Source organism: Parasteatoda tepidariorum, chromosome X1 (genome assembly GCF_043381705.1).
Source record: "Parasteatoda tepidariorum isolate YZ-2023 chromosome X1, CAS_Ptep_4.0, whole genome shotgun sequence".
In the NCBI taxonomy this organism is placed as follows: Eukaryota; Metazoa; Arthropoda; class Arachnida; order Araneae; family Theridiidae; genus Parasteatoda; species Parasteatoda tepidariorum.
This window is the reverse complement of record NC_092214.1, coordinates 45,696,294-45,712,327: the sequence shown is the minus strand read 5'-3', so window position 1 is coordinate 45,712,327 and position 16,034 is coordinate 45,696,294.

Sequence of the window (16,034 nt, the reverse complement as noted above, 5' to 3'; positions counted from 1 at the left end):
TAACTGCACATTGGGGATCAGACTTTTCATTCGGTAATGGACATTGGAGTTGAGTTGTTTTGATCAAATGAACCATGGAAAGTGGCTTAATTGAATTTTCTGGTTGTTTCACCAATCGTAAAAGATGGAAAATTCTAGACTTTGTGTTAAGCAGCTTCATGGTGTTGACATCTATACGTGAGGGAGAGCATCGCATTTCAGTAGTTCAGAGTCATAAATTGGGGAGTGCAGTACACAGGAAACTCTTCATCTGTTAAAGAACATGGAGGAAATATTGTAGAATCAATGCTAGAACTCGATGCCACATTCTGTCGGTCATGAGATTGACAGATTAGCCATCATGGCTATAATATGTACACAACTGCAAGAAACTAAGTGGCTTTATTAGATGGGTACAGTTGGTGAAATATAACTCTGGTTGTTTAATTGAATTAGGTGGCAGCAAATAATAAATTGCTTTTCTCAGAGTTAACAGTTTGTTAACAACTTATTTATGGTTGTTTCCTAGTTTTGTTTGAATATGGTAAAATAAAAATTAAATAAATTGTTATGCAACCATTTTTCCGAGAAATTTCTAACAGTGTGATAGTTTTGATACTGATAGGTCAGAGTTTTATTCCTTTTTTTTATCATTCAAATATTAAATTTTAATTCTTAATGCTAATATTTTTTTACCCTTTTAAGTAAATTCAAAAAAAAAATATATATTAAAGGGTGTCATTGCGAAATCTCTTGTATAAAATCAAAGTATTTACCAAACATTATTTTCAGAGGTAGATATTAAGAAGAAACGAATTTACAAAATTCACGCTACTTTCAATGCAAGTTATTACTTACTTCTTGTTCTCGTCAAGGAAAAAAAAACGTTACTAAATCTGATTTATGACAAAAATGCAATACAACAATAAAAATAAATCGACAAAAACTAATTTATTTCAGTAATTTCCTCAGAAAACTATTTCTTATTCATTTCTTGCATTAAAATACAAGACCAAACCTATCCTCTGAGGATTACAATCCATTTAAACATAATTTAGGCTGTGAGTACTCAAAACTACTCACCAACTTAATGTACACATCTTAATAAGATTTATTTAAGCTATTCACTGAACGTCAGAACCATTAAAACACGATATTACTAATCACTCACACACGGTCACGCATAGAATAATGAGCCTTAATTTACCAGCTGAAACAGTTGTGTAGTCAGAAGTCCGCAAATGGAGTCCTAAATGGTAAAATCGAGTTTATTCCAAATCACTAAGTATCCCACCCCTAAAGCTATGTGGGGAAACAGGCCCTCTCCATTAATATTCAAAGCTGGTTCAAGATTTGTTCAATTAATTATAATTCAATTACACATTTAAATTAAATTGAAATTACTTTATTCTTTCCTCGTGAAACATTTATTTTCTTTATTTACTCACGTAGCTTCAGACATATTGGCAATTTGAAAATAGAAAATAGTGACGTCTTGCATAGATTAATGCAGAATTCCACTTTTCAAAACCATTTTAAATGAGTAATTAAAAACAACGTGTTAACATTGTATAGTTAAAAATCGAACAATATTAAGCTAGTGTTGAAGAATATAACTTAAAGTATTAAAAATTATTATTAATCATTAAGCATTTTATTTGATAAAAGAAAATAGTTAAGTTAAGCACAGATTAATGCAGAATTCCAATTTTAAAAGCTATTTTAATTGAGTAATTAAAAAAAACGTGTCAACGTTGTTTAGTTAAAAATGGAACAATATTAAGCTGTTGTTGAGAGATATAATTTAAAGTATTAGAAATTATAATTAATTATTAAATATTATACAAAATACATGTTCTTAAAATCATTAAAGTTTAGAAATAAAAGTTGTATTGAAGCAAATTGCATTGAACAAATTAAAACGGGATTTTAATTGAGAAATGCCAGGTTAGGATCGGAAATATTAATTAGAATAATATTTTCATAACTTAATGCCTAAAAATAAGAAATTAAATTTATTTATTAGAAAATGAAAATTTAAAATGATCTACTATCAATGAGAATATAATGAATTAATTATTTTGACGAATAGCAAACAAGGTACGCTTTTTTAACTGGCATAGAATAAGATTGAATAAGATAGAATAAGAATGCTTGGAGCAACATAGTAAATGTATTACATCATTTCACCAAGGAAGAAATTATATACGTCAATTTCTTAATTCAAGTTTAGAGTAATATCTTGTTAATGCTAACATCTAAGTATATGTTAATTATTTCAAAACGTAACAAACATACTATATCATTTTTGCTGACAACATTTCATAATAATTTGACATAACAGACTTACATATGTGTTGTATTGAAGCAGTTTGGTCAGGAAACAATAAATTTTTTGCACAAAAAGTAATAAAAAAAGACAATTATCTTAAAATGCAGTAAAAAATGCTTTTATTTCAATTGTTTGCCTTAAAATAAAAATGATGCACATCTTTCGATCTTTATTAAAATGTCTTCATTCAAGGCAAAATAACAATAATAGTACACTCTAAATTCTTTTTCTCCCCAATTTCTTTAACTAAGCCTATGCTAGTATCTCTACGTAATCTATTTTTAATTACTGAAATTTCGCATTTGTCATTAAATAAACGACTTCTCGTCAATTAACGTCTTTACTGCAGCAATAAATTTAGTTGTTTTTATATAACTAATAAACTAACTTTTCCTCAGAAAGATCTATCATTACCACAAATGAAAGGGAATCCCATAATGTCTCTGTGCATTTCTTATTCTTAACTTGACATCTTTTAGTGTTGCTGTCATTGATTCTTATTCTGGTAAGTCTAAGACAAACATCAAACTAATTTCATTAGCAACAGTTTCATCTGACATTTTAAGAGTACTCAGTTGATTGAATCAATATATTCCTAATCTCATTAGCAATTTCTTTTATATTATTGCTTTATAATGTACTATGACTAGTGTTTGTTTATATTTCATTTACACAATAAATAAATTCCTCAAGAAATAAAACATCTGCATAATCAAAGCTCACTCCTTCTTATTAAATACAATTTTGTATTTTACAACTGTCAAAAGAATTTGAAAACAAATAGTTTATTCAAAACACTCCTCTGCACGTATATTGAATTTTTTTTGTCTATTTAAATTTTAAACTTAATTTTTAATTTAATTTCAAATAAAAAGTTTTAACTCAAGTCTTATCTAACTTTAAAGAGTTCTTACACGATAGAATAAATGTAATTTTTATCATTATCATTTATCATTATCATTTATCATTTATCATTATCATTTATCATTATCATTTATCATTATCATTTATCATTATCATTTATCATTTTCTTACGTACTACTCAGGCAGAATATTCTTTCTCTTTATTTATGCAATAGAAAATTCCATAAAATGCATTAATATACATTTAATATTATTACTTTTTTTAATATTTTTACATACTAATTAATATTTTTACATAATCATAACAAAGAGTAATTTCTTATTATATGGGATTACGTAATCACATATATAAAAATATTTTTCATATATTGTTATTCATAACCCTCCTCACCCCTTTTTCTTAATTACAAAACTGTACTTGTAGTTGAGCTGCAATTTCATGATAAATTAAGAGCATTATTTTTATTTATGCATTACACATTATTTATATATTACATTATTTATATATTACATATTTATTTTAAGATCTAAGATCCCAGTTTCTTTTAAAGGGGCATTTCGAAACCCTGTGTTGATTTAAAAGTAATTCCGCATTTTATCACTCTTAAAAGAATTTTTAAGATATCATTAACCCAAATTCTAAATTCCAATTTGCAACTCTGCATTTCTCCTGAATTTCAAAACTAGATTTGTTATTCTGTGAAGAGAAAACACAGTGCTTTGAAATTGACTTTGTTTAAGTCTCAGAGTTATTTTATTTGGTTTTAAACTGGAACGAAAAACTTTATTTAAAGTGCAATTTTTTCGATGGACATAAGAAGATAGAACAATATTCTTGTACAACAAAGCACTGAGGGAAAACTTTTTTATTCTCTGCTATTCTCACTTGAAAGATAATCTCTCAGAAGCGTAAGAAGAAAAATGCAAAGAATACAATGTATCTGTTTTGTATTTTAAGAGGATTATAAGAGACAAGAACATGCCTTTAGGGGGATGTCATAGTAAGGGAAGAGATCCAGAATTTCATTTTCTTTCAACAATTCGTTTGCTTTTACTTCTAACATAATATAATATATCCAAGAAATTTAATCAATAGCGAGCAAAATTCTTGAGTTAAACTTATTTGATGTAGAAGAAGATGACTAAATAGGAAGGATTTTATTTGCGACTATTTTTCGTTGATTAAAAATCCAAAAAATTTGGGTGTAAACATTGAAGGATTGGCTCTAACAGTTCATGAAGTTGCTTACAAAAAACATCACTAGCATTTATTAAATATCTGTTGCAAAATTTTTTCACTAAAATCTCAATACTACCTAAAATAGGAATTTTTAGTGCACCTTTTAGTTTTTTACTATGCTTCTGTTAGTCAGTGATTTAAATATTATTTATGTTTTAATAGTAACAATTGGGACTAAGAATCTGGTTATTAGCAAATCAGATGAAGATAGACTTTTAATCTTTAAGAGATTCTTTAACCATGGAATTTGTGAATATTATTATAGATATGAATTATTATGTTATGAATATTAATATTATTATATTATGAATATTAATATTATTATATTATGAATATCATATTACTCAAAGAATTAAATTTATGACCAAATCATTTTTTTAAACTTCAAACTTCCCTGTTAATTGAATAGAAAGACTATTGTCAATTATTTTACCTTAATTTAAAAATAAAAATAATAATTGTGAATAAAACATTGGATTTTCTTGTTATAATCCAGTTTCAAAATTTATTTAATAAGTCAAAATAGTATGTTACTTTTTCCATAACAAGTAAATTACATGGAAGATATCAGATTGGACAAACAGTTTATACCAAGCAAAAGTTTTACCACGAATTTTAAATATCCCTGTGCCTCCTATTGTTTTGAAATTTGTTTGCAGTGGTTTCAATCACTATACTTTTTATTACAACAAGCGAACTGTCACTATATGCAGCATTTCATAGAAAAGACCAGTTTTCACAATCGAGAATACGTTAAGAAAAATTATTGATTGATCGAATTTAGGTATTATTATTTAAAAGCTCTGAAATAAGATCAATCTATTAATATGCGAAAAATATGTGTGAGAAATTAAGAGACAATATTGATTCTTACAATTAACTAGAAGTCCGGTATCATCAAATGATAAGTGTTAATTTTAATATTAATTGATTCTTGCAAAGTTAACCCTCTGAAGTCCCAGCTTTTTCCAAACTTTTAAGCTTGCATCAAAAAAACCGGTTTCCTCATGTTATTCAATGGGAGAGAAGTGCATAGCAGGGAAATTTCCATACAATACTTCCCAGGAGCTCAATGCGTGAACGGTTAGCATTATTTCTAGATGAACATTGGAAAAGAATTGTGATCATGGAAAAGGTATAAAAAGAAACATGCTTTAAAAGTTTGTTCTTGCATTGAAAAAATAGTAAGATGCATTCAAAGGAAGAACATTGTTGTTCTGCTTATGCATTGAAAATGAAACACCAAGATGAAACACTAAGAAAGAACAATTTTTTTCACCGAAACAACACAAAACCCTTTACAAATTTATTCATTAATGAAAAGCAGCTGAGCTGGAATGTGATCTGATTAACTGTGAAAGCAGCATTTTGATTTGTATGAATTTGATCCACCACACAGTCCAAGCGGTTACCTTCTTTTCTTTATTAATTCTACTTGCAAATACCATCATACTTATATCTTCGAACAATTTTCTGATCTGATGAGAAAGTGAGGCGGGGCATAGTAAATTCCGGGTCACCAGTTATTTCAGATTGATACACTGCTTAGACATTGACAGAAAATTTGAGACACAAATTATGATTACTAAATTAACTATTTTCAACCTTTTTATTTTTGTAAACATCTCCATCAACAATATATAATGTACATTAATTTAAATTATGATGTCGCTATGGATTAATATGACTTGAATTAAAAAAATCCCTTTAACTTAACTATTTCAAAATGTATAAACTATTTTAATTGTTTAAAAGAGTAGATGATATCTTACCAAAACAAATGTATACTCTTTCCAGTTTTCATTTTAATAATTTTTACTTCATACTATATTTGAAAACTTGAAATTAGTTAAGCTTTCGATTACATGTAAAACTCTTTTTTTTATCAAATTAATTTCAATTCCAATTTCTGTCAATTTTACAAACAGTCTTAAAGAAATGATACAAGTTCAAAACCAATTTATTTTCTTCTTCGATGAGATCAGTATACATGGCATCCTGATCAAACTAAGAAAGAATTATTGAAAATAACTCATATGGAATTATCTGTAAGCATTCCTAGATAGCTGATGGACAGGATGAAACCTGACACATATTCTACGAGGGTTCAAAGCTTCAGCAAACAAAATTATCTTCTTCCTCACTACCCCCTTCTGAACGTGACGTTTCTATGGATCTTTTATGGTAGGGCGTTTTTCTGATTAGGATAGTAGGACGTTGCTTCGGGGTAAGTAATATTTCAAACTTGAGCTTCTAAAAAGAGGAGACTAAAAAAAGATGACTAGTATTTCATTCATTTGACAGCTTGTCCTGCACGAACTGTAAAAATGTGAACAATCCTCTTTTATACTTTTTATTTTATTTATATCCCTCAATTCTGTATTTTAAAGAACGCCTGTCATTTAGAAGATGATTCTATGATGGTTTTCGAGAAAATGCCAAGTTAAGAAATTTTATTTTCATTGAAGACTGCTCTTTTTGCCCATATCAGTTTAAGAAGATATGTCCTTTAAATTTTAAAGCAAAATTTTATAAAATATTTTCATATCAATCGGTTACGCGATATAAACTCCCCTTTATAAATAATCTAGCTTAAACAAATGTTAAATGAATTTAATTAATACAAGTTTAATCCAATTTGTTCCAAATTTAATCCAATTTGGATTAATTAATCCAATTTAATTAATCAAGCTCAAATTTTTTAGAGACTGAATGATTGACGGAGAAGTTTTGAGATTTAAAATTACCCTTGCCAGAGGATCTCAGACGTACTATATAGGGTTGATGTCAGGAGAACCAATACCTCACACCAGTCACGTTTATTTTTCAAAACACATGGGGAATTGTGAAGATCATCCAACTTGATGCCAGCCCAAATTATCAAATCTCCACTGAGTGATTTGAAATTGATGGATGATGATGATATTTGAGTTGATTTGTTCGAGCATACTTATAAAAAAAAAATTTTTAAACAATTGAAGAGTTTATTAAAAGAACCAACAAAGAGATATTTTTTTAAAAAAAATTAGATTTCTCGGGGAAAGTTCTTGTTTTAGTCTTACTTAAATATATAGCATTCATTTACATTTCTAAATCTTTTAGTTCCAAAGATACTCAGTAGAACAACCAGGTCAGTTTCATTACTTGAGTATTCTTCAGGTAAAAGAGTCAGATAAGTGACTTGGCGACAAAATGAAAGAAAGTTGCATATCCACCGAATGGATTGGCTGTTCTACGGCAGATATTTGTGAAGTGGTAATCTAAATTATGAGGAAAAATGAAAGTACCGCATTATTAATCATGATCCCGCAGATTCCCATGATAGTAAAAATACCCAATGCAGTTTTAGAAACATTTTTTATAAATTAAATAGTGTCATTTTTGCATGAAACTGCTAATCTTTTACTAGAAAAATTCAAAATAATGAATGCGGTTCAACAGTTATAGATATTTTTTTTGTATTTAAACTAATTAGAATACTTTTATTCAGACTTACCTTTAGCTGTAACAAAATGACAGAACATTTTGACCTCAATTAACGCTAATTAAAAGAAGTTTTCGAACTAGGCTAGATGAAACTTGATGCCAGTTTATCTCAAATTGAGGTCACTAAAATTTTATTTCAGAAATATATGCCTAAAGATTTGTATATTTATCTTAGCTTTTAACAAAGTTACAATGTTGAAAAACATTAAAAATCTTCCAGAAAACAAGCAGATGCTGTGCACAAAAATCATTAAAAATCTTCTTCGTAAAAGAGTGAGAGTCAAATGACTATACACCGAAAATTTTATGAGTTGTGTCTTCGCACATATACGAGTAGGGGAGAGTGGGGTCAATTGTAACATTTTTTACTCAACTATTTTTAACTAGCAAAAAATCCAATATATTATTAGTATTAATTGACATACGAGTAAAGTAGACTATCCTCTAGTAGAAGAAAAAATAAATACCTTATTTTAAATGTTATTATATTAGTTATTCACAATTTTTGACAGTCGTGCACTTGTTACAATTGTCCCCACTTACGGGGTCAATTGTAACAGTTCATAAATTCAACTAAAACATAGTTAATTATACATATTATCATAGTTAGTATCAAAATAGTAGTGATATTTTAGGAGTAAAAATAATAATGAGCAGAGACCTAAAGGGTTAAACTTTTAACTTTAAGGGGTTAAGAAATTTTATTTATGCTGTGAAAGGTGACAAATAAAATAATGTACATGCAACATAATATAAATGATATAGGAAACTATTGGTGGCTCTTAAAGAGTTAAGTAATGGTTTGTAAACATAAGATTATTTATTTTCAGCTGTTACAATCGTCCCTTTACTTATTGTTACAATCGTCCCCAAGACGCCATTTCAGCTTCATTTGTTAAAAACAATGCTAGTTAATTAACAAAACTATATTTTTTTATTGAAATGTTAATTAAGGTGCCCACTTACATATTCGGTTACTAATTTTTATTTGTCTAAACAAAATTACTTTGTTACAATATAATATTCTAATACCAAAAAAAGTACTTACGTAGCGCGAAAATATCTTTTGTGATGTAACTCTTTCAAAAGTACATAAAAATGGTTGCCAGCAGGGGTGTACATGTAGATTTATTAAATACACCTTGTGCACCACCAAGGAACCAAATCTAGAACCCGACACTCGAAATTTTTGCTCAGTTACAATCGTACCCTGTTACAATTGACCCCACTCTCCCCTACTAAAATCATAAAGATTGAACGAAATAACAAAAACGAGAAACTTATCTAGCTCTTCAATTATTTATACTTGCTCAAATCTAAGTCCATATTTTCCATTTTTTAATGGAAGATAATTTTGAGTTGCTTATAAAAACTCCTAATATAAGTCCGTGTTGTTTTTCACGCAATCAAAGTGAAATTTAAAACAAGGAAGTAACAATTTCTGACAAAACGCGAACTTTTAAATAATCGTCGCAATAAATCACTAGAATGAAGAATAGATGATCAAAAAATGAAGTGACGAAGCATGACGAGCGTTCTGTATGCTGATCAAGGAGTTGGTCTCTTACCAGGAAGTTCGCGGGTTCGAATACCGCTTTGGACAAGTGTATAATTTAGCTATATGCTCAATTTGTTTTTCTCGTGTTGTTTGGGTGTCATTGATTTACCTATGTGGTACCCACAATGACGTGATTATTATTAAAGTCAGATATATTAGACGATACGATTTTTTTCTTTTTGAAAAAAAAAATGGAATGACGAAATATTTTTTCCAATTTCGACGAAATTCATTTCTTTCAAGATGTAACGACAGTTAATTCGTCACTTTGTCGAAATTTTTGCTCAGAGCATATACCAGAAAACGAGTTTCCTCAAAAACGAAGAAAGTTTCATGAAATTTGTGCATCCATTTCTTACAGTGCAATTAAAGGAATTTTTGGAATTTCAGGAAAATTAAGTTAACTAAAAAAATATTTTATTTCAATTATCAATTTCATTCTGATGCTAATTCTCCACACTAGATTATTTTGGGCTTGACATAATACACTTCTTAATGAAATATTTTAACCAATTCAAAAGTTGAAAGAAATAGAATATAGCTCTTTTTTGTTGAGGTTTTTAATATTTTGAGGATGCAAATCCCCGAAGAAAGTGTTTAATTCTTAAATAAATAGTATTATACTTACTATAATAAATAATACACTGCCTAAATAAATCCTATAAGTAACTCACACTAAAAATATTCAGGGCACAAAGATACAGAGAATCACTGCATCAATAGTAGTTCCTTTCTTCAACTTAAATTAGGTTAAGTAAAGGGAAGCTACAAAGAATATAGCTTTTTTTTTCGAGGTTTTTAACATTTTGGGGATACAAGTCCCCGAAGAAAATTTTTAATTGTTAAATAAATAGTATTATACTTGCTATAATAAGTAATACACAATCTAAACAAATCCTATAAGTAACTCACCCTAAAAATATTCAGAGCACAAAGTTACAGAGAATCACTGCATCAATAGTAGTTCCTTTCTTCAACTTAAATTAGGTTTAGTAAAGGGAAGCTACAAAGACCAAGTTCAAGCAGGACGTGAAAGTAAATTCAATTACAATAGAAATCTCTCAGTTCCTTTGTTTCAGAACGTTTTCAGCTTTGAGACTAAGCGGTCTGATCATTAAGAATGCGAACGACAGTAAAAAGAAAATTAAAAGAGGGACAAAGGAAACTAGTACAAGTCTGAAAATATATTTTTTTTTTGTTCTATAGTTTCAAAACAAGAAGTAAAAATCAGATTAAGTTTAATTGCCTTGTCCTTCATGTAATTACTCTTACTATAGTCTAAAAAGAACTGAACTATGTTCTTTGTTTGGGATTTAAAGATTCTTTCAAATCTGTAAAAAGTTCTATTACATAAATCACAGAAATCGCTAGTATTCGACTAATGGCATTACTCGATACTTTCTCATTCATAAAAATTCAAAAACCACTTTAAAAATCCACAAAATTTTATATTTAAATTGCAAATAAGTTTAACTTCTCGTAAAAAAAAAGAAACTGAAACTAAGCAAAACGGAAAGATATATGTTATTTGTCTATCTAATTATGCAAGCTTCTTAATTACTCTATAAAATAGTTAATAAAAGCTAATAATCACTAAGAACTAATAGTTAATAGTCTATAAAATAAGAACATCAGAAATTATGCCTGATAAACAATAAAAAATTTTAAAAAATTTAAGGTTCAGCAATATGGATTCAATGCTTAATAAACCAATAATAAATTATAATTAACTGACATAATAAATAAAAGAGTTAATTGAGAATTTTATAACACTTAAAAATATCAAGTTGGGTTTTATAATATTTGAACTTAATTAACTTCGAATTTCTTTCAATTTTGTATAAACTAGACTGGTTATATTTCTATTCAATTCATCCCAAAGTTGAAATAATATTTAAGTATAATTCTACTGTAGAACAAAGTTTCAGAACTCATGGATTTGTAAGGATTAACCAAATGAGACCGAACCAAGTGAGATGGAATCAAAGCTAATTTCTCATTAATAGGGTCAAAAATATTATAGCAATGTACTGTACTATTTATCCATAGAAACTTGAATTGATTTTGTTTCTGCTATACTAAAGGCTTCTTTTCGATAATTTCATACTTGTTTAGTTCTGGCGAAGCCTATTGTACAAATTGTGTATACAAAATTTCTCTTTCTTTCAACCTTAAGATCAATTTTTAAGTCACGCCAAATGCACATATGTTTAATTTTGATGTGCTTTTATGGTATGCTTTAACAGAAATATGTACCTTTATGGTTCACTGTTGGTACTTGTAGATTCTTAATGTCTTCAAAGTCTTAGAAAATTGTATCTTTTCGAAAGATTTTGAATGAACTTTGACCTTTGATGCAAAGGTTCACTGAAATATTATATTTGTCTTTATAATCAGTGTAAACGTAGTAGAACATAAAATAACGGTCAGTGTCATTCTTCGCTTGTTTCACTTGTTATCTTGTAAATCAATGTGTTTTTCTTATAATTCAAGACTATCTTAAGTTTCGACCCCCCCCCCCCCANCCCCCCCCCAACAACAAAAAAGCTAAGAGGGGAAAAAATTCGAAAAAATAAAAAAACACACGTCTAATAGTTTTATTTAAAAAAAAACATATCCTAAAAATTTCATGAAGTCAATTTACAATGTCAAATATTCAAACCAGCATTTAAAAAGAAATTGTCTCTTAATTTGTGTAATTTGAAAATTTGATGCTAAAAATTACAGTTTTAAACACAATATCATAAACTTTAAATTGAACAATTTGTATTTCATAAATAAATATGCATAATATTATAACTTTAATATTCTAACTTAGTTATTTCGGTCTGATATGATATTCAACTTTTTTAATAATCCTAAACCTTATCCTAAACCTAATGGGAAATCAAAAAAGTATTAACAAAAATTATTACTTAAAATATAATAATAAATTCATGGTTGAAAATATAAGAAGTAACTATAAAAATTACTTAAAACTAAGTTATCCAACATAAAGATATTATTAAAAAAAATCATAATGCTAAAAGATGTTTTTTTTTAATATACGAGCTTTATTGTTTCACTCATATTCTTTGATGCGGCCTAATTTTACTTTTTTTGGCATCCATTACTGATCCAAAGTGTAAATAATAATCACCATTTAAAAATCATAAAGAAATCCCTTATCGTTTTAACCTATATATTATCTCATATTATATTAACGCAAATTGCTTCATTTATGGCTTTATTTTTACTGTTTACATATTATATATCCTAAACCTAACAGTTCTTGTTAATCCAAATATGTAAACAATCTGATATGAAATGGAGATTTGATTCTGACTATGCGTATGTTTAATAAATAATAATTCATTCGAAAATAATGACATGGCCCTAAGTCATAAAACAAAATATCAATACAAAAAAAGTTGTTACAGGACCTTGATTTGGTTTAAGCTTTGCAAATGATTATAAAGAAACTTTGGCAAATCACAAAGCAAACTATCATTTGTATCCGAATTGCAATGAAAGTTTTTGTACTCCCTGTTATTATATTCCGATAAAACGTTTGATTGCTTGGCAAGAAAAAAATGGAATAACTAAGGTTTCAGCAAAAATGTATTTCTGTTCCTTACTTAGCTTAAGGCTCTTTTGGTAACTTAAAAGATGCCGAAACTTTTACATTGCCTCAGTTACCCTTAAGGAGAATATTTTATAACATTTTCTTTTTATCTTGTTCCAAACTTCCTTTGAACCCATATTTATATTTAATATCTGAAGAGTTTACGTGCTTTTCTTTCTTTTCTAAAGTTTATTTTGGATATTTTCTTCAACGTTGCTTGAAAGATACTTTTCTATCTTCAAAACACAATAATTATTTCCATGTGATACTAGAAGTACGGAAAAATCAAAACTTTTCATATTTTATTTTTTTTTTCCATCGTGAATCCTTAAACTTAGATTCAGTCACCAACGGCTTTGTAGCAAGTGTCTTGAAATATACACATGAAAGTGTTAAGCAAAATATTTAAAACGCATTTCAGTTGTGGTATTTTCTGTTCAGTTAAATGTCGCAAACTGTAATAAGATAAGCACAATAAAGACAAAAAGGATAAAAGAAAAAACAGAAAAACGAAGAAAATTGAAAATTAAGAAAATTAAAATTAACAAGTTTTATCATAAAACAAAGTTTATGAAAACAAAGTATAAGAGTAAAACCAAGTTTAACTCGCCATGAAGCAAAATCCCTAAATTTGCGCTTTTGCGCTTCATATGCAATAATACTTTAATTACTTCAATTTGCTTGATTTGGAATGCAAAAAAATAAATAAATGAATAAATAATTAAGCTCAAAAAATTAAAAAGTTTTTCTGCTTCTCAAAACTATTTTTTGTCTTGTTATTCTGTAATTCATTCTGGATTTAAGGGTCATTCCAACGATATAATAATAATATTCTATTGTTATGATAATAATATTCCATCAATAAAATTTCGCACATTACCTTTCTTTAAAAAACAAACAATAAGATTACTTCAATAATAAAAATATATACAGATGAGTCACGAATAACAGGTGACATTTCAGAAGCAGCTGCTCTATTCACTACTTCCTCGTGTCAATATCAAGGTGCTCAATACATGAACCAAGCATAAGCAACCAACGGATGGAAGGGTTCAAATCAAATAACCATATTCTATCTGTGATGTCGGGTGTCATAATGATTATCTTTACTACGACCACGGACCAAATAGCTAACTAGTTAGAATAACAGAAAGGTGATTCTGACACTATTCGAATTTCGTTTCCAGTAATATAGTTCTTGTACCAAGGAAATGAAATTAAATAGAAAAAAATATATAAAAACAAGAATAGTATCTTATCGAGAAGTAAAATGTAACATCAAATTAATTCTGGAAAATTTTTAGAAGGTTATAAATTGAATCGAAAGACTTTGAAATTGGTCTTTACTACAAAATTTCAAAGTTAGCTTATCAAAATGCATAAAACAATTAAATAATTTCCTTCGTTTTCTGTACTATAGAAAAATTAAATATTTCTTTAAATTTTTTCAAAATCTCCTCTTTAATCAAGTTTTTGGATACATTTAATGCGTTTTTTGTTTTTTTAAGGTTTGTATATTTTGAACTTTTGAATGCAATTTCTAATGTCTTAATTTGTGACAAATCGACTTTACTTCTCTCATTACTTTTTTGTAGTGTGTGTTATATGATAAATAGATAAATAAATAAATATTTCATTGTGATGAAAGAATTCAATTTTCGAATTTTGTAGAACAAATAAAAACAAATTAATACATTAAAAATTACTTATTTAAAAGTATTTCAGTCGAAAAGAGATCTCAATTAATTAATTAATGCGATTTTTCGTGTACAAAAATGATGCTTATCCTTTATACTTAAATATTTAAGAAAATTAGTTTGAACATTATAAAAATAACACGTTTACCCGTTCCAATATTATGTTATTGACATAGATTTTATAATGTAGTAGTTTAAATGATTTTTTTTCTCCTTTGCATCCAGAACTCTTAATTCTGGAGCTAAAAATAATAGACATAATAGATTATAGCTATATGTACGATCAGATTCCATAAAGAAACTCTTTGCAAAGTTCACTAGTAATAATTAGTGAGCATTCACTAAAATAATTAATTCGTGCCATTTACAAAAATTTCATATAAAATTTTTAACCAAATATAATAGATACATACCTTGTATTAAATAGTCCATTATGCGTAACAAATGTTGTCAATATGCGAAAAATACCTGTTAAATATCAAATAACTATTTATAAAACTATCAAAAAAATGGGGTGTTGATTTTTCTAATAAACGTCTGTTATAGAGCATAATTCCTAGACAAAGTAAGGTATTTTTCAAGCTAAGTGAATCATGTTCCCCCACTTCATCATTTCCATTTTTTATGAAATTTGATCCTCATCCCGATAAATCTGCAAAACTTTGAGTTCTAAAAAATTTCAGACTTTTTAAATAAAAACAAATTAATACATTAAAAATTACTCATTTAAAAGTATTTCACTCGAAAAGAGATCTGAATTAATTAATTAATGTGATTTTTCTTGTACAAAAATTATGCTTATCCCTTATACTTGAATACTTAAGAAAATCAGTTTGAACATAATAAAAATAACATGTTTACCCGTGTACCAATATTATGTTATTGGCATAGATTTTACAATGTATTAGTTTAAGTACTTTTTTCTTCTCTTTTGCATCCAGAACTCTTAATTCTAAAGCTAAAAATAATAGGTATAATAGAGAATGGCTATATGTACGATCAGATTCCTTAAAGAAACTCTTTGCAAAGTTCACTAGTAATAATTAGTGAATATTCACTAAAATAATTAATTCATGCCATTTAAAAAAATTTCAGACAAAATTTGTAAACAAATATAATAGATACATACCTTGTATTAAATAGTCCATTATGCGTAACAAATGTTGTCAATATGCGAAAGATACCTGTTAAATATCAAATAACTATTTATAAAACTATCAAAAAAAAGGGGGGTTAATTTTTTTAATAAACGTCTGTTATAGAGCATAATTCTT